This window comes from Hevea brasiliensis, chromosome 4 (assembly GCF_030052815.1).
Source record: "Hevea brasiliensis isolate MT/VB/25A 57/8 chromosome 4, ASM3005281v1, whole genome shotgun sequence".
In the NCBI taxonomy this organism is placed as follows: domain Eukaryota; kingdom Viridiplantae; phylum Streptophyta; class Magnoliopsida; order Malpighiales; family Euphorbiaceae; genus Hevea; species Hevea brasiliensis.
In genome coordinates this window covers 27,287,003-27,310,213 of record NC_079496.1, presented here as the reverse complement: position 1 = coordinate 27,310,213, position 23,211 = coordinate 27,287,003, and the positions used below count along the sequence as shown (strand labels likewise).

Sequence of the window (23,211 nt, the reverse complement as noted above, 5' to 3'; positions counted from 1 at the left end):
CCTCAGGCTATTAGCCCGCAGTCCTATTACGTTTTGTGATTCTGTAGTTAGTTCAATAGATTCGGCTCCTTACAGGTGAGTGCTCATATCGCTACTTTATCAAGTGCTCATTTTGATTTTACGTATTTCCTTTGTTTTTTTTATGTATGTAATTTTCACCAAGTTTATATTGCGTTAAAAAATGCGGAGAAGGTTATTCTCGAGTTTACTTCTTTGTTGATCAGTCCATTCTTTTTGTTAATCTTTGTTACTTCTAAATGCAAGTGTTTTAATCTCGAGTAGCGTATAAGTGGTTGGATAAAATATAGGTAATTGTATCTTGAGAGTCTCTTTAAAATAATAAAAGGTCTGAATAATAAGTCAGGAAAATAGTAAGGTCGAATCACTAGAATAACATGAAAGACGATTGGGCAAGAAGTCACAAGGTGGAGTAAAACCGAACCTTAGATAAGCAAATGGGATAGATTGGGTGTTACTTGCCAAAAGGTGCTGTTAAGGCGACTACATAGGAGGTCGGTGAAATTCGGTCTGTACCCCCTGTTTGGTCATGGGGTACCAATGAGTTAAAAGAAGCCTCATTCCGGTCCCTGGTATTGTTGGATGCCAGAACCCTTAGTCTTAGGCTCTTATGATGCATAGCTGTAATCTGATTTTAAGAGGTCGGAAAAATCCTTATCCGACTCTCATTCAAGTAAAAGAGATCGGAGAAGAGTTCTTATCCGATTCTGAACCAAAATTTTAGCAAATATTTAAAAGAGATCGGAGGAGAGTTCTTATCCGATTCTCAATCAAAATTTTAGCAAATATTTAAAAGAGATCGGAGGAGAGTTTTTATCCGATTCTCAACCAAAATTTTAACAAATATTTAAAAGAGATCGGAGGAGAGTTCTTATCCGATTCTCAACCAAAATTTTAACAAATATTTAAAAGAGATCGGAGGAGAGTTCTTATCTGATTCTCAATCCAAAATTTTAATAAATATTTAAAAGAGATCGGAGGAGAGTTCTTATCCGATTCTCAATAAAAAAAAAAAAACCTAATTTTAACCTAAAAGAAATCGGAGGAGAGTTCTTATCGGATTCTCAACCAAAATTTTAACAAATATTTAAAAGAGATCGGAGGGGAGTTCTTATCCGATTCTCAATCCAAAATTTTAATAAATATTTAAAGGAGATCGGATGAGAGTTCTTATCCGATTCTCAATCCAAAAAAATTTCTAATTTTAACCTAAAAGAGATCGGAGGAGAGTTCTTATCCGATCTCCAATCGAAATTTTAATCTAAAAGAGATCGGAGGAGAGTTCTTATCCGATTCTCAAATCGAATTCTAACAAATATACAAAATAACCCCTTAAACAAAACTGATACGCTACAGTAACTCACTAAGGGTTGTCTCATTAATTTATGTATTTGGGAAACCCGAATTAGTGAAAAATCAAATATTCCCTTTTACCAAGAGGATTAACATCTCCGTTCGAACCTCCTAACTATTAATTTTAGTTTATAAAGAACTTGAAGTTAAATCTGCTTACCCTCATTGAGGGACGAGGTGGGGTGCCTAACACCTTCCCCACCCGTTTACGGACCTCGAACCTAGAATCTCTGTTTTTGAAGTGGTTTCATTCTAATTCATTTTCACAAATGGTTTTCTTTAATTTCCCTCAAAATTAAAGTGGCGACTCCTCACTCTTTCCCACTTCGGTGAGGGTTCGTCCAGGCGACCGCAAAACACCTTGCAACAGTTTGGCGACTCCACTGGGGATAGGACTTTTCTTCAACCTCGGCCCAGAGGTCCAAAAACAGATTTAATTTTATGTTCCTATAAACTAGAATTATATTTAGATAGGTACAATTTACGAAATTCGAAAACCTTAATCTATTAATGTTTGTTATTTCCTCTAACCGCTTTGTTTATTTTTGTTTTATATCCTACAGCATTCTCCGTCTAAAAAGGAAAAATAAGAATCCCCCTGTATTGGGAAGAGGTAAAGGTATCCCTTCACACACTGAATACTCACATAATGTCCTCACATACTTCAGCCCTATACCTGGGCTTTTTTACCCTTTTAGGAAAGTAGGAGGGGGTCATGTAGCGGTACCCGTGGGTTTTACCCCATTAGTATCCGTGAAGGCTTCTGCTCAAATTGAAACTCATTCTATTCACTGTGATACCCGTGGAACTTTCTCGACTGTATCATGGGGGATAGAATGGGGCTCTACTGTTTACAGTAGGGGCAATTTGGGAACCTGTGGCTTTTAGAAGATTAGACCTTGAGCTAAACTTTCACGATAGTTGGAAGCCGTAGCAAGCTACCTTATAAGATAGAACTATCCAATTAGGTAGCACCTAGCCGGTACTAGGACTCTCCTTATTTTAGGATAAAAGGGGTATACTTACTCTTACCCTATTCTGTTTGTGTTTTATTTAGTCTTTATTTTTGAGGGTAATCTTGAATCATACTGTTAAGAAAACCTACACACTTTCCTACTTTGATAAATGTGTAGGTGTCACTCTGCCAACAGTATAATTCAAAATTACCTGAATTTATCCTGCTAATAAGTTTTTCCTGCAGGCATCACCAAAATAAGGTCTGTAAAAGGATAAGCATCATTTTTAGCACGGCATCCTCGAGTCAGTCGGCAGAAGAAGTTCTTAGACCAGAACATTGTTGAACCTATGAGGCGGTTCGGGCCATGGTTTAGCAAAATTGTGAATGAATAGTATGACTCCCGTAGGAACCCCCTTGCTAGGGTTATGCGAAAAATTGAATGTGCTATATGGACAAGTACCACAAATGTGCATTCAATCCAGTCATTCACTGTCAAACTATTGAATGATGCCATGATAAAAGTGAAGCAAATATTCTTCTGCAGATTTCACTCTTGGCTCTCAGATGCCACCGTATCCTTTGTCCACACCAGGACCCTTTTAATTTTTAATTCAAAATTCATTGAAAAATTTCCTTTTTTACTCCCTGCAAAAAATCAACATTGCTTCAAACAAAGCAAGCCTAACCAGACACGCAGTTCAACCTAGACGAGTGTACTTAACAAGATCATGAACAAGAAGGTTAATAGAAGACCAGGAACAAGTCCAGAAACTACAAGGACAGGTTTCCGAATTGAAAGACCAAGTCTCGGAGCTCATGAGACTAATGAGGGAAATGTCCCATAATAAGCCTGCTTCAGACCCTAACTTACCACTACCTCCCCCACCCTAACTTGGTTGTATTTTATTTCAAAAATTTTTACTAAATTTTTCTTATTAATATTTGAGTTAATTATGATTCCCGACTTTAGTTTAAATATTTTTCCGGACGTTCTAGCTATCCGGACCGACACCGGTCACCAGAACAGTAGAATGTACGGAGTTGCTACGGGGAGGGTGTTACAACTCTTCCCCTCTAATTTAAATTTCGTCCTCGAAATTTACCTGACTTAAGTAATCGAGGAGTTGCTACCTCCTTGTTTCTTCACTTCCTTGTATCACCTCATCAGTGTCTGGGTTGGGCTCTTCCTGAGCTTCCATAGCATATACTTGTGGTGCCACCCTGACTTCGGGCTTTTCAACTGTCTCAGAAACAATCTTCTGTGTAATGTCAGCCGTTTCTGCTCTACCCGATCTTTTACCCCTTTGAACTATAGGGGAAGGTCTATCAACTTGTACCGGAGCTATTGAACCACTCCTCTGAGGGCAATCTCTTATGAAATGATCCGTAGCCCCACATTTGAAACACTCTCCGCTTAACGATGACACTCCTCTGTGTCTTCTACCGCAATACATACATTCAGGCTTTGGGGTTGATCCCCTTGTTATTGTGCCCGGGGAACTAGCTATAGATATTCCAATCTGGCCTCTGTGGCCCTGTGTCTGATCTTGTGAACTAGAACCCTTAAACTTCTTACTATCAGTTGGTATACTTGACTGTCCTGGGCCCCTTTTCTGCTGTCTCTCCCTTCTGGTCTGCTCACTGATTCTTACCTTTTCAACCTTTATTGCAGCTTCCACTAGCTTGGTAAATTCTGTGATTCCCAAGGCAGTGAGTTGGATCTTGATGTTGTCATTTAGTCCCTCTTCAAATCTCTTGCACCTTTCGCTTCATTAGGGACTATCTCCCTTCCATAGCGGCTCAATCTTACGAATTCTTCTCATATTCGCCACCGACAACCGTCTCGCCAAAGTTAATAAACTCTCTTCTTCTCTCTTCTAGGTATACATTACCCACATATTTCTTCTTAAATTACGAAAGAAAGAAGTCCCAAGTTACAGACTTCCGTCGCACTTCATCGACACAGTGTCCCACCATTCGTAGGCATCGTCTTGTAACAAGGATACAGCAGCTTCTAAGTTCTGCTCTGGGGTGTAGTGGAGTTGTTTTAAGACTCTGCCCATTCTGTTCAACCAATTTTCTACCGCAATGAGTCATCTTCTCTCTTGCCATAGAAATCCACCGCTCCAAACTTTCTTAGCCTTTCCGGATGTGATTTACCGTGGAGCCGGTGGTGGTGGTGGTGCCGGCATTACCCCGCCATTTGTCTAAAGAAATCGGCCATTTGTCAAACATGGCTCGTGGAGGCCGAAAGGTGCTCGCTTGAGCCGGGCGGAGCAGATTCTCTCATGCCCCCGCCTCACCGGCCGGTGGAGCATGACTCTCCACTTCCTCCTCGACTGCTCTCTGAGATGAAGGGTCAATATCCTATTCAAAATAAGAAAGATAAACAGATCTGCATTAGTGTCACCTCGACTCTTACAAATGCAATGCATGGTATGGACTCAATCTAGGCCCAGAAACGCCTAAACCGTGCTCTGATACCACTAAATGTGACACTTACCCGACTACAATGGCAGCCGAGCAAGTTATGCCACTCAAGGTGCGAGCACTCTATTTTATCTTAATTCATTTTTATCATAGTTTTGAAAATAATTTGTGAAATATAATTCATTTACTGAAATTGTAATTTATTTGAGGTTCCGAAAATTTTAAAGAAAATCCGGCAGAGTACCGGCTAAAAATGGAGAAAACCGTTCTTCTAACTGTGGAAAAACACTTCCTATATTCTTATTCATTCATCTCAACTCCATTTATCAAAATCTCAATATTTTTCAGTTCACATTCATTTCTCAATCATTCATTTCATGTGATAATCATATATATATCACGGATAAACATTCACTTTTTCATTTACAAACACAATTCTCATTATTTACATGAGCATCAAATTACATTTCATAAGTTCATTTACACATGAGAAAATAAGATCAATTACAAAATACCAAAATGACACCTAGTGTCCTACCAATGCAATCAGAGTCTGTGAGGTGACACGGACACTATGCAGAATCAGCAGGATGGACTTACCCAACTGTGGTCTATCGGCTCTCGATCAAGATCTTCAGCACTCACGCGTTGCAAAGCGACGCGCTAAGCATAAAGCTTAGTGGTGCAAATAATAAAATAGAAAGAAATAATATGCAAATAAAAATCATAATTTCTTAGCCATTGTGTTCATAAGAACTGAATAATTACCAACTTAATGTTTAGTCGAGGGCTAATTACGTTTTATGATATTATCTTCTTCATGCATTTTGTTTATTTATTTTCTTCATGATCTTGAGTTTCTTTGTATTCTATCGTAATCATTTCGATATTTAATTTTCGTATTTTCTTTAACAATCAGTTCAATTACGCTTATACTTTTCCATGCCCAAGTAACCTATCTTTGGACGATCGATCGATAAACGGGTAAACTAGCACCGGGTACTGTACTCGGCCGTCACACCATCGGTCACAATGTGTCTCCGGTGTGCAAACAGAATGGCTAATAAGCCATATAAGCAATAAGGCATAAAGCCAAGTAAAACATCATAATCGGATAGCCATAGGCTATCACATCACGTAATGGCAATGAAGCCATACATCATACGCAGATCGCTATCGTAACCCTATTGGCATGCCAACCTATCCAAACCAATCACATTAGGCCTACTAGGGCATTTGATACTTTTGAATTCTTCAATTTTTGAATTTCAAGTTTTTATGTCACTATTCACTTCAATAGTCAACAAAAAGTTGACTTTTGCATAGATCATAGGTGCATTGGTTTTAACACTCCCAATGTACCACATTTTGCATTTAAAACTTGTTGGTTTTGGTCACTTTCTCAAAGCTTAGGTCATTTTGGCAAAATTGCCAATTTTTGGTTTTGGTGCTCCGAAGTTGCACTGTTCTATTGGTCGATCTACTGTTGGAATTTGACAAAACTTCCTTCATAGAAAATGTTCCTTATTTTGTCTAGTTGAATTTCTTTTTTTGAATCACTCCATTTGGAGTTTTGTAGCTCAAGTTATGGCCAAAATAAGTTTATCGCTCACGCAATCGCTCATGCCGCACTTTTGGGTTTTGGCAGATTTTGGTCCAAGTGTGGTCAGTAATTTGACCAAGTTAAGTTCATAATTTGGTCTAACTTTCTTCATATGAAATGTTCTACTATGCCTTAGGTTTCCATCGGCTCAAGAATCGCCTAAATCCGAGTTTTCTAGAGAGAGTTATAGCCATCCAAACATTACTGCTCAAATCAAAATCTGCAGAGTTGCAGGTTTGAACAGTGATTGTGACTGCCATTTGGGTTAGGTTCTGGTCATAATTTGGGATAGGTTTCTTCATGAAAGTTGTTTGTATATGTCTTAACTTGTTGCTGTAAAAATTTCAGGTCAATTGACCAAATCTACAGTGAGTTATGGCCAAATGAACAGTTACTGTTCATTTAGTCATTCTGCAGGGGCTGTTTGCAGGGTATCCGGATTGGGGCCAAGTTTTGGTCCTCTTGCTTTGATCTTTTGGACATGGTTTCTTCAGCAAAAATGTGCCATTATAAGTCTAGTTTCATGTCCAATTGGCCAAACACCAATTGGACCTACACAGCCAAAGTTATGGCTGTCTAAGTGGGCTGGACTCACAGCCTCCCTGCTGCTGTCACTAGGCAGCCTACCACTTTGGTTTGTAACACTCTAGTACACTTCAATTTATGATTAACTTACCTCAAATGGTCACTAATTGACCATTAGAATGTTCTTTAACAATTTCATAAGCCAAATCAAAATTTCACTCCTCAAAACCCTAATTCCCACTATAAATGTTCACAACATACCTTAATTAATCACTTTCATTCCTTACATATATATATATACCTTAAAACATACTCTCTAGTTCACTCTAAGTCCATCAAAACAATCTAATTCATTCCTTCCTTAGGGCTGCCAAAAATTCATGGTATACATACACATGAATTTAGTCCATTTAATTTACCATTTCATATCAATTTCAAGTTCCTAACATGAAATAAAAGGAATACTTGCATAAATAAGCACTAACCTCACTTGTGACCTAACTTGGACTTGCCCAACTTCAAAATTTCCTCAAATTTCTGCTGCCTTATGCTTCCTCAAGGTTTAGGGATAATTTTTTGTGAAGGAAGTTTAGGGTTTTGGGGTGGAGAGCTTAGGGAAAATCAAGCTTTGAACAAGAGCTTTCATGGAGTTTTTTTCTTCTCTCTCTCTCTCTCAACGTTTCTGCAGCCCAAAGATGAAGATGGCTGTCCACTTTTTCCAATTTTTATCTCCTTTTATTCATGTTTAAGTAGTTTATAATGATGTGTCAAAATTTGGTTGGGTGAAGATATTTTAATTGCATCATGCTCATGTCATAAATATGACTTTTATTTCATTTTCTTTTCTTTTCTTTTCTACTCATTTTCAATTTAATTTTTAACAATATTTATTCATATTTTAGATCATAATAATTATTTACTCAACTGGACAAGTCGGCCAAAAATCGCCTCTGAAGGCGAAATGACCAAAATGCCCTCCGTTTGGCTTAACGGGTCAAAATTGTCTGTACCGATTGAAAAATTTTTCTAGGTATTTTCTTGGCATTCTAATGCCATGGGAACCCCAATAACCCTTCTCTGGAGTCCCAAAAATTATTTTATAATTTTTTTCCCGAGTCTAGGACTCCTCGTTGCGAGAACCGCAACTTCCCTCTGGTTACCCATCGCTAGGGCACCAGCTCGTTTAACTTGGTTGTATTTTATTTCAAAAATTTTTACTAAATTTTTCTTATTAATATTTGAGTTAATTATGATTCCCGACTTTAGTTTAAATATTTTTCCGGACGTTCTAGCTGTCCGGACCGACACTGGTCACCGAAACAGTAGAATGTACGGAGTTGCTACGGGGAGGGTGTTACAGAGTTGACTGAGAACCCTGCAAAGAAAAATGCCAATTTTGGTAAAAAGAAGGAGGGTGATGTGCATTCCATCACTCGGCAGAACAATCACTCCCCACTTCCTCAAAATAATTACCGGCCATATCCTCCCCCTCATGGCCAAACCATTGCAAACATTCCACCCCCTTTCCCAAATTATCCTCACCCACGCCCACAGTATCCACCACCGATAACTTACCAGCCCAAACCTCCTCCACAAACCACTCAACCCAGACCACCCGAAAATAACACAAGACCCCAAAGAAACCCTGATCCACCTCTCCCCCTCCCACTCAACGAAATGTACTGATACCTCATCGGTATAAACCAACTAGTGCCGATTCCCCTTGACCCAATTCAGTCGCCATACCCCAGGTGGTATGATGCCACTGCCCAGTGCGAGTATCATGGAGGGGCACAAGGGCATTCAACCGATAACTGCGGGGCACTCAGGGGAAGGGTGCACGCCCTAATCAGAAATGGGTGGTTGAAGATTGAAGGGAATGGTTCTCTCCCCAATGTTAACTCAAACCCATTGCCCACTCATGGTACAGGCAATGGCGTGAATATGATAGAACCTGGGGATGAAAGCAAAGAGTCTCCTCTAGAACCATCCATTGATGTCATCCATCTTGATTCCTTGTATGAAGCTCTAGTCTCGCCAATGGCTGAAGAGCAAGAACTAGACAACTGGACAGCAGAGAACATCTCTGTACTCAATTTCGAGTAAAGTACCTTTGGTTATCTACACTTGATCATTTTATCCATGGTGGCAAGTGTAATACTATAAATGGACCCTTTTCTTATGTCATAAATATTAATGAATTAATAGCGCATGTTATATCCAATTCTCTTCTTCTTTCCTTTTTGAAATCCATTCTTATAATATATTCCATTTTCATTTCTTCAGGACCATTCATCAATTAACACCTAATAATTCAATAGACTCAGAAATTCCTCTGGTTAATTTTGAAATCCCCGTAACTGCCATTACTTCAAGTGATTCTGAGGTGGAACTCACAGAAGAAAGAGATGAAAGAGATGAACCTTCTCTAGTGCCTTGTGGGGACGAAACGTGCACCGTAAACTTAGGCACGGAAGAAGTGAAAAGGGAACTTAAGGTTATGGAGAGTGAAGAATTAGAAGATATGATCAGTTTGCTCAAAGAATTCCTAGACGTATTTGCTTGGAGCTATGATGATATGATTGGTTTGGACCCTCATATAGTGATGCACAAAATTCCCTTAATTCTGGGGACAATCCCGGTAAAGCAGAAATTAAGAAGAATGAATGAGGTCAAGAAACAGTATGATGCTGGGTTTCTGGAAATAGTTAAATATCCCCAATGGATAGCTAACGTTGTCCCAGTAATGAAGAAGGATGGGAGAGTCAGGGTGTGCGTTGATTACAGGGATCTTAATAAAGCAAGCTTGAAAGATGATTTCCCTCTCCCTCACATTGATGTGTTAGTAGACAATGTTGCGTGATTGGGCAGGTGTTCGTGTATCGATGGGGTATTAGGATACAATCAAATCCCAATGGATGAGGAAGACAAGGAGAAAACTGCTTTTATCACTCAATGGGGGGTATTTTGTTATCGGGTCATGCCTTTCGGGTTAAAGAATGCTGGCGCCACCTACCAACGCGCTATGGTCACATTATTCCATGATATGATGCACAAAGAAGTGGAGGTGTACGTGGATGATATGATCATCAAATCCAGGGGAGAAGAGAGCCATGTGCAGGTGATGAGGAAAGTATTCGAGAGACTCAGGAAATATCACCTGAAACTGAACCCTGCCAAATGCATATTCGGAGCTAGATCTGGGAAATTGTTGGGATTCATAGTGAGCGAGAAAGGAATAGAAGTTGATCCGAACAAAGTTCAAGCCATTCAAGAGATGCCATCCCCAAAAACAGAAAGGGAGGTGCGCAGTTTCTTAGGGAAGTTAAACTACATATCAAGGTTTATTTCCAATCTCACCGCTAAAGCTGAGCCTATTTTTAGACTACTCCGAAAGAACAAAACCACTCAATGGGATTCAGTTTGTCAAGAGGCTTTCGAGAAAATCAAGCAATACCTGTCCAACCCACCAGTATTGGTTCCGGCGGTGGCAGAAAGGCCGCTGATTCTGTATATGGTAGTCCAACAAAGCTCAATGGGATGTGTTTTTGGGCAACATGATGATACCGGCCGAAAGGAGAGGGCTATTTATTACCTGAGCAAAAAATTCAATGATTGTGAGTCAAGGTACTCTTTCTTAGAGAAAACTTGTTGCGCGTTAGCCTGGACAGCAAATTGCCTCAAACACTACATGTTGAATCATAAGACATGGCTCATTTCCAGGATGGATCCTATTAAGTATGTATTCGAAAGCCCATTCGTGCCAGGAAGGATAGCCAAATGGCAGGTCATACTCTCCCAATATGACATTGTCTATATGACCCGAAAAGCAGTCAAAGGTAGCGTGATCGCTGATCTCCTAGCAGAAAACCCTATCCAGGATTATGAAGCTTTGGATTTTGAGTTCCCTAATGAGCATATTAACGAAGTAGACTGCGAAGAAGAAGAGCCAGCTGATGGATGGGAAATGTATTTCGACGGAGCTATCAATTTGTCCGATAGTGGAATCGGAGCTGTATTGGTATCCCCGGATGGAAAACATTTTCCGATAGCTATCAAGTTGAGATTTGACTGCACCAACAACATCGCAGAATACGAAGCTTGTGTGATGGGATTACAGGCTGCCATCGAAATGAAAGTCAGGAAGTTGGAGGTATATGGAGACTCAGCCCTGATCATTTATCAAGTCAAGGGAGAATGGCAAACTAAGGATCCGAAGCTAATCCCATATCAGAAGTACTTATTGGAGTTGATTAAGAAGTTCGAAGAAATCTCTTTCACTCACCTTAGTCGAGACAAGAATCAATTTGCAGACGCCTTAGCCACCCTGGCTGTTATGGCTCAAATGGAAGAAGGGCAGACGACTCAGGTATTAAAGATTAAAGCAAGGAGTGAGCCGGCTTACTGCTTCATGATCGAAGAAGAACCTGATGGTAAACCTTGGTATCATGACATCTTGTTTTACATTAGAACCAGAGAATTCCCCTCGGGGACGAGCAAAAATGAAAAGATGATGATTCAGAGATTAGCATTGGGATACTTCCCCAGTGGAGAAATTCTATACAAAAGGAGCTCCAACGGTGAATTGTTGAGATGTGTGGATGCAAAAGAGGCAAAAAGAATCCTTTTCAAGACTCATGAGGGAAACTATGCAACCCATGCCAATGGGCATATGATGGCTAAGCAAATCATGAGACGAGGATATTTTTGGACTGCCATGGAAAAGGATTGCGTTGAGTATTTCCGAAAGTGCCATAAGTGTCAAATCTACGCAGATCCAATAAACGTTCCGCCTCACCAATTGTTCAACCTCGTTTCACCATGGGCTTTCGCAATGTGGGCATCGATGTGATTGGCCCCATTAACCTTAAGGCATCAAACGGGCATAGATTTATCTTGGCAGCTATCGATTATTTTTCTAAATGGGTCGAAGTGACATCATATGCCCACATTACACAGAACACATTTCTCAAATTCCTCATAAATAATATCATCTACGGGCACGGCCTCCCCAATGAAATCGTCACTGACAACGCCAGGAATTTGAATGGTCCGAAGATTCAGAAATTATGTGATCAATACAAAATCCGACATCTCAATTCCTCACCATACCGTCCCCAGATGAATGGAGCAGTGGAAGCCGCAAATAAAAATCTCAAGAGAATAATTCGGAAAATGACAGTCACTTATAAGGATTGGCATGATATACTTCCCTACGCCCTTCATGCATACCGGACTTCTGTAAGGACATCAACTGGGGCAACCCCATACTCACTGGTTTACGGGATAGAAGCTGTACTACCTATTGAAGTAGAAATTCCTTCCCTAAGAATTCTGAAGGAATCAGGGATTGATGAGTCAGAATGGATCCAGTCAAGGTTGGACCAATTAAACTTGCTAGATGAGAAGAGGCTAGCGGCGGCATGTCACGGGCAGTTATACCAAAGAAGAATGGCCAGGGTATTTAACAAAGGTGTTCGCCCACGTGAATTTCAACCAGGGGACCTAGTCCTGAAGAAAGTGCTTCCGAATCAAAACGATCTCCAAGGTAAATGGTCACCAACCTACGAGGGACCCTATGTGGTTAAAAAGGCATTTTTCTGGCGGGGCCTTGATCTTGACCCACATGGACGGTGAAGAATTTCCAAGACCTGTGAATACAAACACCGTCAAGAGATACTATGCCTAAAAAAAAAAAAAAAAAATTTCTAGGGGTGAAAACCCGAAAGGGCGCTCCTTGTGCGAAAGAAGGCAAAAACCCTGGAAGGGTGCTTTCTGTAAAATGAGTGAGGGACGAAAACCCGAAAGGGAGTCCTGAAAGAGCGAGCAAAAAAAAAAAAAAAAAAAAAATCTAGGGGTGAAAACCCGAAAGGGCATCCCAAGAACCAAAAGGGAGAAATAAGGAAGGGGACATGAAATCGAGGATGAAAATAAACCATCATGGCATGAGGCTCTAGAGTACTTGAAATAAGGGCAGTTAAGGGACTTCAAAGCTAACTACAAGGAATATGTGAGATCTATCCTTGTACCCTTTTTTCTTTAAAACTGTATCTTTGCTTCTTAAAGCCTTAATAAAGTCATCCTTTCTCTCCAATCTATCTTCTTCACGTTTCAATTTGTCTTTTTTGCTTTATCTTTATACTCACACTCTAATGCTATTTTCTCTGCGCTATTAATCAGTTAAGATTTTGCCATAAGATTAGGATTTGAAAATAGATAACCTCACATACTTTACTATGAGATTTGCAGGGAATGGCCTAAAAAAAAAAAAAAAAAAAAACTAGAGGTGAAAACCTGGAAGGGCTCTTCTAGTCAAATGGGCAAAAGGAAAGTGAAAACCTGCAAGGGCGCTTTTATCAAAATGAGAAGAAAGTCAAGAACAGAAAAGGGGCATTCGAAGAAATAAGGTCATAGGTCAAGTCTTGTAACTCGTCCTCCATTAATCATTGGCCTTCGGGATCCTGTTAAGTACACTTTGTCGTGGAGGAACTTCTCGTGTCGAGATTAGACTTACTTTGTAAGTTGATTTTAATTTTTCTTCTTTTAAATTTCCTGTCAATCAACCTCTGGTTCCTTGATCTAAGTTGATTTTAATTTTCTTGCATTTAAATTTCCTGTTAATCAACCTCTGGTTCCTTGATCTAAGTTGATTTTAATTTTCTTGCATTTAAATTTCCTGCTAATCAACCTCTGGTTCCTTGATCTAAGTTGATTTTAATTTTCTTGCATTTAAATTTCCTGCTAATCAACCTCTGGTTCCTTGATCTAAGTTAATTTTGATTTTCCTGCATTTAAATTTCCTGTCAATCAACCTCTGGTTCCTTAATCGAAGTTGATTTTAATTTTCCTGCATTTAAATTTCCCGTCAATCAACCTCTGGTTCCTTGATCTAAGTTGATTTTAATTTTCTTGCATTTAAGTTTCCTGCTAATCAACCTCTGGTTCCTTGATCTAAGTTGATTTTGATTTTCCTGCATTTAAATTTCCCGTCAATCAACCTCTGGTTCCTTGATCTAAGTTGATTTAAATTTTCCTGCATTTAAATTTCCTGTCAATCAATCTCTGGTTCCTTGATCTAAGTTGATTTTAATTTTCCTGCATTTAAATTTCCTGTCAATCAACCTCTGGTTCCTTGATCTAAGTTGATTTTAATTTTCCTGCTTTTAAATTTCCTGTCAATCAACCTCTGGTTCCTTGATCTAAGTTGATTTTAATTTTCCTGCATCTAAATTTCCTGTCAATCAACCTCTGGTTCCTTGATCTAAGTTGATTTTAATTTTCTTGCATTTAAATTTCCTATTAATCAACCTCTGGTTCCTTGATCTAAGTTGATTTTAATTTTCTTGCATTTAAATTTCCTGTCAATCAACCTCTGGTTCCTTGATCTAAGTTGATTTTAATTTTTCTAGCATTTTAATTTCCTGTTACCAACCTCAGGGTGCCGACCCAAGTGGGTTTTAGTTTCCTGACTTTAATTTCAAATTTCAAATTTTAATCGTCCAAAATATGGATCTAAATCTTTACATAATCCCTACACGGAAATTTTTTCCAGTAGGAATTATGTAAAGAGGGGCAGCTGTCGACACAATATTTTGGCCGATCCCTGAAATCAATAAACTTTGAAACCGATCCCTAACACTGAGTCTCCCTTTGCCAAATAACCACATTTCCAATCTCTCCTCAAAAGGAATCTAACCAATACTATGTCTCCATATCAATTAAAGCCTCACCGATCTCTCAAACCAATTGTCAAGTCCCTTGATCAGTCAATTATATTTCCGATCTTTCTTATCAAAAGAGATTGAACCAACATTAGGCCTTTGTGCCATCAGTCTTATTGCCGATCTCTTATTTAAAAGTTTGGGAATAATAAAGTTAAGGTTCCAATCCGGTTTAATGATGATTCCGATCTTAAGTATTCAAGTCAAATTTCCAATTTTAATAAAGTCCCGTTTAGCGTTGGTTCCCAGCCGATCTCATGCTTATTGTGTTTTCTGATCTCTTACACTTAGATTAATAATCACTTTTAGATGTTGTTCTAATATGCTCAGACAATCAAGTGCTTATGCAATTTAGAGACTTTCCGATCACATCCAATCATTGAACAAAAAGGGAATTTCATTTCATTTCATATTAAAATTTATACAGGTCATTCGGCTGGGGGTGATCTACATTTTGGTCGCTCCCTCTCTCACCTTCAGCCTCCTCCTCACTATCCTCACCTTCGTCCTGAGGAGCCAGATCTACCATCCAAGAGAAGTCCTCCTCGGGATATCACTTCTTGAGCTCGGCCAAGAGATCCCCATGAGCGTTCACATAAGCACTGGCCTCCCTCGTCACTGCCTCTTCTTCTTTTGCTTTAAGCTCCTCAGTGAGGCGAGCGACATCAGCGGCTCGGAGCGCCCGAACCTCTTCAAGAACATGGGCTTGTTCGGCCAGCTTATCCTCATAGAATTTCATCCACCCCTCAATTTTAGATATGTAGTTTTGGGCGGACGAAAGTTGAGATCGGAGGGAAGCAGCTTTCTGACCCATCCCCTATTTATACCCTTCTGAGCATTTAATGCTCACACTGTTCCAAGCGGTGCATCGGTTAGTGGGATTCGCCAGCTTTTTTTCTGACACATCTCATGAATATTCCAGAAATTCCATAATAAGGAGAGATCGGCTAGTTATAGATCAGTGAATTGAGGCGGATGTTTGGAAGTGCCGATCGATTAAGGGCTGTTCAGTCAGGAACCAGATCGGATAAACACATCAGAGATCGGAAAATAGTCAATACAATAATAATAAAAATGATAGCTGTCAAAATAAAATTTTATTTCCGAAAAATTCCGATTACATCATTTGGGCGATCTCTAGAGATCGGATTACATTAAAAGTCAGATTACATCATTTGGGTGATCTCTAGAGATTGAATTACATTAAAGGTCTGATTACATCATAGGGGCGATCTTTAGATATCGGTGGAACATCCTATCTAATAAAGGCCTATGTCAAAGCCTAGTATCGTGGCTGAATCAAAAGATTTGTCCGGCCATAGATAGCGGATAGATGTATAGCTCAGATGGGGTGATTATGACTCTCATGAGGATGGAGAGTCATCTCCACTGTCATCGACCAGAACCGAGTTGTAGTCGGGACACCCAATGTGGTGAGGAGCCAAATGAACTTCAAGGGGCAATCACCGATGTTAAGGGGAATATTAGCAGTCTTCTCACCTGAAATCAGTTCGCCGACTATATCGGTCAAACGATTCGAGATCGACACGATCGAGGTCCTCGATCCAGGTCGGCAAATTAGTATGGTTTTCTCACTGTCATCAAATGAGGTTATCATAATTCTCCGATCACCAGGATCGTAAATTTTCAGTCGAGGAATAAAGAGGACAATCGGAAAAAGATCAAAAGAAACTATTATGGCCGGGATTATAGCCAGAGCAGTTAGAACAGGAAAATGTGAGAAGGAAAGAGGGGAAAATGAAATGCGGGAGGATTTCCCATCGGGGGTATATATAGAGAAAGTCTGAGCATTTATTGCAAGCAGAAAACAAAGCGGATGTCTCGGGAATCGAAGGATATAAATGCTCTGACTGAATCGGACCGGATAAAGGGGAAGACCGGAGTAGGAGAGGTCAGAAGAGGGGAGCCCGGCATGAGAGATCGGAAAAGGATCGTGTTAGAAAGATCGGAAGGGAAGGGAGGTAGGAAAACAAAGGGAATAAGACAATTGCCGCTAATTGTCGTCATAATCAGAGCCGAGGTAGTTAAAGCGTTGCAGACAAAATCTCCACCACATGCCTCAGAATCGCCCACATTACTGACAGGTGCCAGAGTATGTCATGACAGCGCTATGCATCCCAATCTCCACCGTTGATCTTACTTGTAAGGACGAGCCCGGGGCCCTTGGATCAAAGAAGAAGACGACAAGACCAGCGCCTTTTATTCCCAGACCTTGAATCGCCCCGAACAAGAAAATTTGAGCCGTCAGATTAGAAGAGAAAAAGGACAAAAATTTCTTAAAAGGATCTCAGCTGTTCATTCTGATTCTCTTTAATTCCCAAACGTCAGATCATGTCTTTCAAAATCCAAACCTTCCATCTCCCTCAAAATAAATCCTGACCCTTCATGGGGAGCACCCGGTCCCTATAAATGCCTGCATGAAAACTGTTTAAAGAGGACGAAAAAAAAGGGGTGGTGACTATAGCGGAAGAACTCTGAAACTTAATTCAGTTCGTTACTCTGCTATTTTTAAGCTTTCATAAGAAAAACTTTTGAAACCAGTTTTCTGAAGTGTTTTCTTGCAAAGGGATTTTTGAATACTGAAACTCTCCATTTTCAGTTCGTTCATTATCCTGTGACACTCTCACTTTCAGTTCTTAGTTATCTTTATTTCCACTCTTATTGTCCAAGCTCAACTTCATTCAAACTCGATTATTATTTTGACTTGACCGCATTTTAGAGAAACATCCTTCATTTCAAGGCAAACCTTAGCCCTCAGGCTATCAACCCGCAGTCCTATTACGTTTTGTGATTCTGTAGTTAGTTCAATAGATTCGGCTCCCTACAGGTGAGTGCTCATATCGCTGCTTTATCAAGTGCTCGTTTTGATTTTACGTATTTCCTTTGTTTTTTTTTATGTATGTAATTTTCACCAAGTTTATATTGCGTTAAAAAACGCGGAGAAGGTTATTCTTGAGTTTACTTCTTTGTTGATCAATCCATTCTTTTTGTTAATCTTTGTTACTTCTAAATGCAAGTGTTCTAATCTCGAGTAGCGTATAAGTGGTTGGATAAAATGTAGGTAATTGTATCTTGAGAGTCTCTTTAAAATAATAAAAGGTCTGAATAATAAGTCAGGAAAATAGTAAGGTCGAATCACTAGAATAACATGAAAGATGATTGGGCAAGACGTCACAAGGCGGAGTAAAACCGAACCTTAGATAAGTAAATGGGACAGATCGTGTATTACTTGCTAAAAGGTGCTGTTAAGGCGACTACATAGGAGGTCGGTGAAATTCGGTCTGTACCCCCTGTTCGGTCATGGGGTACCAATGAGTTAAAAGAAGCCTCATTCGCGTGGATGCCAGAACCCTTAGTCTTAGGCTCTTATGATGCTTAGCTGTAATCAGATTTTAAGAGGTCGGAAAAATCCTTATCCGACTCTCATTCAAGTAAAAGAGATCGGAGGAGAGTTCTTATCCGATTCTCAACCAAAATTTTAGCAAATATTTAAAAGAGATCGGAGAAGAGTTCTTATCCGATTCTCAACCAAAATTTTAACAAATATTTAAAAGAGATCGGAGGAGAGTTCTTATCCGATTCTCAACCAAAATTTTAACAAATATTTAAAAGAGATCGGAGGAGAGTTCTTATCCGATTCTCAACCAAAATTTTAACAAATATTTAAAAGAGATCGGAGGAGAGTTCTTATCCGATTCTCAACCAAAATTTTAACAAATATTTAAAAGAGATCGGAGGAGAGTTCTTATCTGATTCTCAATCCAAAATTTTAATAAATATTTAAAAGAGATCGGAGGAGAGTTCTTATCCGATTCTCAATCCAAAAAAAAAAAAATCTAATTTTAACCTAAAAGAGATCGGAGGAGAGTTCTTATCGGATTCTCAACCAAAATTTTAACAAATATTTAAAAGAGATCGGAGGAGAGTTCTTATCCGATTCTCAATCCAAAAAAATTTCTAATTTTAACCTAAAAGAGATCGGAGGAGAGTTCTTATCCGATCTCCAATCGAAATTTTAATCTAAAAGAGATCGGAGGAGAGTTCTTATCCGATTCTCAAATCGAATTCTAACAAATATGCAAAATAACCCCTTAAACAAAACTGATACGCTACAGTAACTCACTAAGGATTGTCTCATTTATTTATGTATCTGGGAAACCCAAATTAGTGAAAAATCAAATATTCCCTTTTACCAAGAGGATTAACATCTCCGTTCGAACCTCCTAACTATTAATTTTTGTTTATAAAGAACTTGAAGTTAAATCTGCTTACCCTCATTGAGGGACGAGGTGGGGTGCCTAACACCTTCCCCACCCGTTTACGGACCCCGAACCTAGAATCTCTGTTTTTGAAGTGGTTTCATTCTAATTCATTTTCACAAATGGTTTTCTTTAATTTCCCTCAAAATTAAAGTGGCGACTCCTCACTCTTTCCCACTTCGGTGAGGGTTCGTCCAGGCGACCGCAAAACCCCTTGCGACAATGAGTAGAAAAGAAAAGGAAAGAAAATGAAGGAAATTTAAAAATATGACATCGCATGATGTTACTAAAATGTCCCCGCCCAATCATATTGTGACACCTATCTATAAACTTAATTAAAAGCATAAAGTGGGTAGAAAAATTGAAGAAAACAATTTGCTCCTTCTTCCTCAAATAGCCAGCCGAAACCTCACTTCTCTCTCCCTTCATTGATTCTCAACCAAAGCTCCATTTCCCTCTCCATTTCACCATAAAACCACTAGCTTGCTTCACTAAAATTCGTCCTTGCAACTAGAGCAAGCTTGAGGCAGCAAAAAGGAAGAGAAAAGAAAGAGTTTTAGAAGCTTAGAAATTCCATCAAACAAGGTTAGTGCATATACTTCTTTCCTTCCTTCCTATCTTTTGTTTAGAAAGCTAAATTGAGTTCAATTTGTTGAAGAATAAAAGAAAATATGTATGTATAACCAACCATGAATTTTGGCAGCTTTAAGTGAGTGATGATTTTGATGATTTAAACTGAATTAAATTGGTTTAATGATGGTGTTTGAGGAGTGTGTATGGATTAGAGGTTGAAGTCCAAGTGTTATGCATGAGTAGGAAAATTGAAAATTTAGGATTAGGGTTTGGGCAATAAATTTATGATTTTGCTCATATAGTGGTGAAAGAAAGTTCTAATGGTCAATTAGTGACCATTTAGTTGTGTTTGAGCAGGAAATGAAGTGAATTGTGCCATGGGAATTGAAGTTAGAAGTGCTGCCTTGAGTGACCTGCAGGGGTGGGTGTGAGTCTAGCAAGGTTGGACAGCTTTAACTTGAGTTGTGTAGGTTCAATTAGTGCAAGGACAATTGGACATGAAATTAGAAACATAATGGCACAACTTTGATGAAGGAAACCTGTCTAGAAAACAAACTTAGGATGCTCTAAAAATTGACCAAATCCGGGTAGCACCAATTCTGCTTGGGCAAAATGATCAAATGAACAGTGTTCATTCATTTGGTCATAACTCAATGTAGAAAGGTCCAATTGATCTGAAATTTATATCAATAGAAAGCTTAGGCAAATTAGAACAACTTTTATGTAGAACACAAAGTCAAATTCTGGACTTAACTAAATGAAATTGCTAGCCAAAATTGAAATGCCAAATCTGGCAGAACCAAAAATTGCTCAGAAATTCTGGGTAAAGGCAATCCGACCAATTATGGTGAAATAGAAATAACTTGAGCTAGAAAACTCCAAATGGGGTGATTCAAAAGTGAAATGTAACTAGACACAATAAGGAACAACTTTGATGAAGAACATTTGGCCAAATTCTCATTGTAGAATGACCTAATGGAACAGTGAACTCTAGCACCCAAAATTGAAATTTCTAATTTATTTTTCATTGGTTAGAAGTATGGATAGACAACTAATGCAAACATTTTTAGGAACCAAAATGTGGTAAATCTATGTGATATAAACTTGTGTAACTATTACATATGTGAAAGTCAATATTTTGACTTAAATGACCAAATAAATAGTAACCTTACATGTTAAGTACAAATATTCAAGAAATAACTTTGTAATATGCCCTAGTAGGCCTAGATTGATTGGTTTGGATAAGTTGGCATGCCAATAGGGTTCTGATAGCAGTATTGCATATGGCTTCATGCCATTCTGTGATATGATAGCTTATGGCTATACTGATTATGATGTTATACTTGCCTTTATGCCTTATTACTTTTATGGCTTATTAGCCATTCTGTCTGCACACCGGGAGACACATTGTGACCAATGGTGTGACGACCCAAGGTACCTGGTACCTAGTGCTAGTTTACCCATTTATCCAGTCCGGTCAATTTGTATAGGTTACTTGGGCATGGAAAAGTATAAATTTAATTGAATTGATTATTAAAGAAAGTACAGAAATTAAATATCAAGATAAAGAACAAGAATGATTACAATAAAAAGAGACTCAAAATCATTAAGAAAACAATTAAGAAAATGCTAGAAAGAGTTAATATCATAAGATGTAATTAGCCTTCGACTAAATAATAAGTTAGTAATTATTTATTTCTTATAAGCACAATAACTAGGTAATTTTTACTTTTATTTGCATATTATATTTTCTTGTATTATTGGCACCACTAAGCTTTATGCTTAGCGCGCCGCTTTTGCAATGAGTAGGTACTGAAGATTTGGCCAGAGAGCCCAACAAATCACAAACTAGGTGAGACTTGTATACAGATCTACATAGTATCTGTGTCACCTCACAGACTTCAGTGCATTGGTAGGACACTAGGTCCCATTTTGGTATTTTGTACTATTTGTATTTTGTAATTAAACTTTTATTTTATCATGTATAGTTGAAACTCATGTAATATATTTTAATATTAATGCAAATATTTGTAATTTGTGTTTATAAATGAAAATGTAGTATTTATTTTTGATTTGTACATGATTATCATGTAAAATGAATGAATGATAAATAGAAGAATTTATGAGAAATGGTTGAGAAATATTGAGATTATGTTGATATAATGGAGTTTGAGAATGATTGAAAATGTATTGGAAGTGTTTTTCATAGGTTCCAAAGAATTGTTTTCTCTATTTTTAGCCGGTACTCTGTCGGATTTTCTATAAAATTTTCGGAACCTCAAATGAATTTATAATTTCAATAAATGACTTAAATGAGTCAAATTTCACATTGCATTTCATAACCATAAAGAAACAAATTAAGGAAGGATACAAATAATTGAGATAAAATATGATGTTCCGGTACACTGTGTGGCATATCTTGTTCGGCTATGCTGTAGACGGGTAAGGGGTGTCACAATCTGGGTTCTGGTCAAAACACAAAAGTTATAGTTCTATGCGTTATAAACATTTTGGCTTTGGAATCACTGTATTTTCAGTTTTGTAACTCAAGTTATGGCATTTTTGCCAAAACTGATTGGGTACCTAGATGGTCAGGATTTCAGGTATAGTCCAGAATTTAGGGTAGGTTTCTAGATCAAATTTGTCCAGTAATTTAGTTGAGTTAGGGTCATAATTTGGCTCTGGGTTCTCCATATGAAATGTGCTCTATGTCTCAGGTTTCCATAGGTTCAAGAATCAGGTCAAGTGGAGTATTCTACAGTAAGTTCTGCTTAATTTACCAAACACTATTCATATGATCATTTCTACTGGTCCAGAATGTGTCATTCCTGATTCAAGCCTAATTTAGACCAACTTATGGTTAGTTTCTAGGCAAGCTTCCTTCATGATATTTCTAGCATAATGTCTTAGGTTTAATCTCCAATTGGCCTCACACCAATTGGAGCAATGTAGCTCAACTTATAGCCATATAAATCCACTGGACTCAGAGGTCCAGAATTCCTACACAAAGGTCACACTTCCAATTTTTCAATTCAACTCAATAACCAACTTCAAATCTCAACCAACACACATCAATTGGTCAATATTTGACCTCAAACACATCAATTGAGCATCATAGCATCAAATCCCCAAATTTGTTCAAAACCCTAACTTCATAATCACAATTTCATGCTACCATATGCAAATCAACATATAAATCATGTAAACACATTAAAGAACACTAATTGGCATGTTCTAATTCATCAAATCATCAAATCCCCAAACTCCTTCAAGCTGCCCCAAATTTCATACCCCTCTTCATGCATGATTTCTTTCATTTTATTTGCAATTTCAACTTATTTAAACTTGGTATCAAGAATTAAAGAAGGAGAAAGTCAAGTTTAAGCACTAACCTCACTTGACCAATTCTTCCTTTTGCCAAACTTCAATATTTTTCAATTCTTTTGCTTCCAATCACTCTAGCTAGGTCAATTAACAAGTTTTAATATTGGTGGTTATGGAAAATATGAAGAGAAAAGTAAGAAATTGAAGCTTGAAATGAAAGAAAATGGTGGAAGGAAAATAGAAGAGAGGTTTAGCCAAGCTTTAAGGGAAGAAGAAGATGATAATCATGCATTTATGTCATTTGTCTTTTTGTTTATCATATCCATTCAGTCATTTTAAATAAATATTAATTATAATATTATAATTATAACAATTTAATTATTGCCTTCTATGTCCCTTTTTAATTTTCCATACAACTTTCATACT

General features: G+C 38.3%; 1 pseudogene; it reads left to right on the top strand.

The window, feature by feature from the left end:
- Window positions 1-23,211, top strand: part of LOC110642638 (protein FAR1-RELATED SEQUENCE 5-like) — a 51,786-nt pseudogene that overhangs the window by 27,732 nt on the left and 843 nt on the right.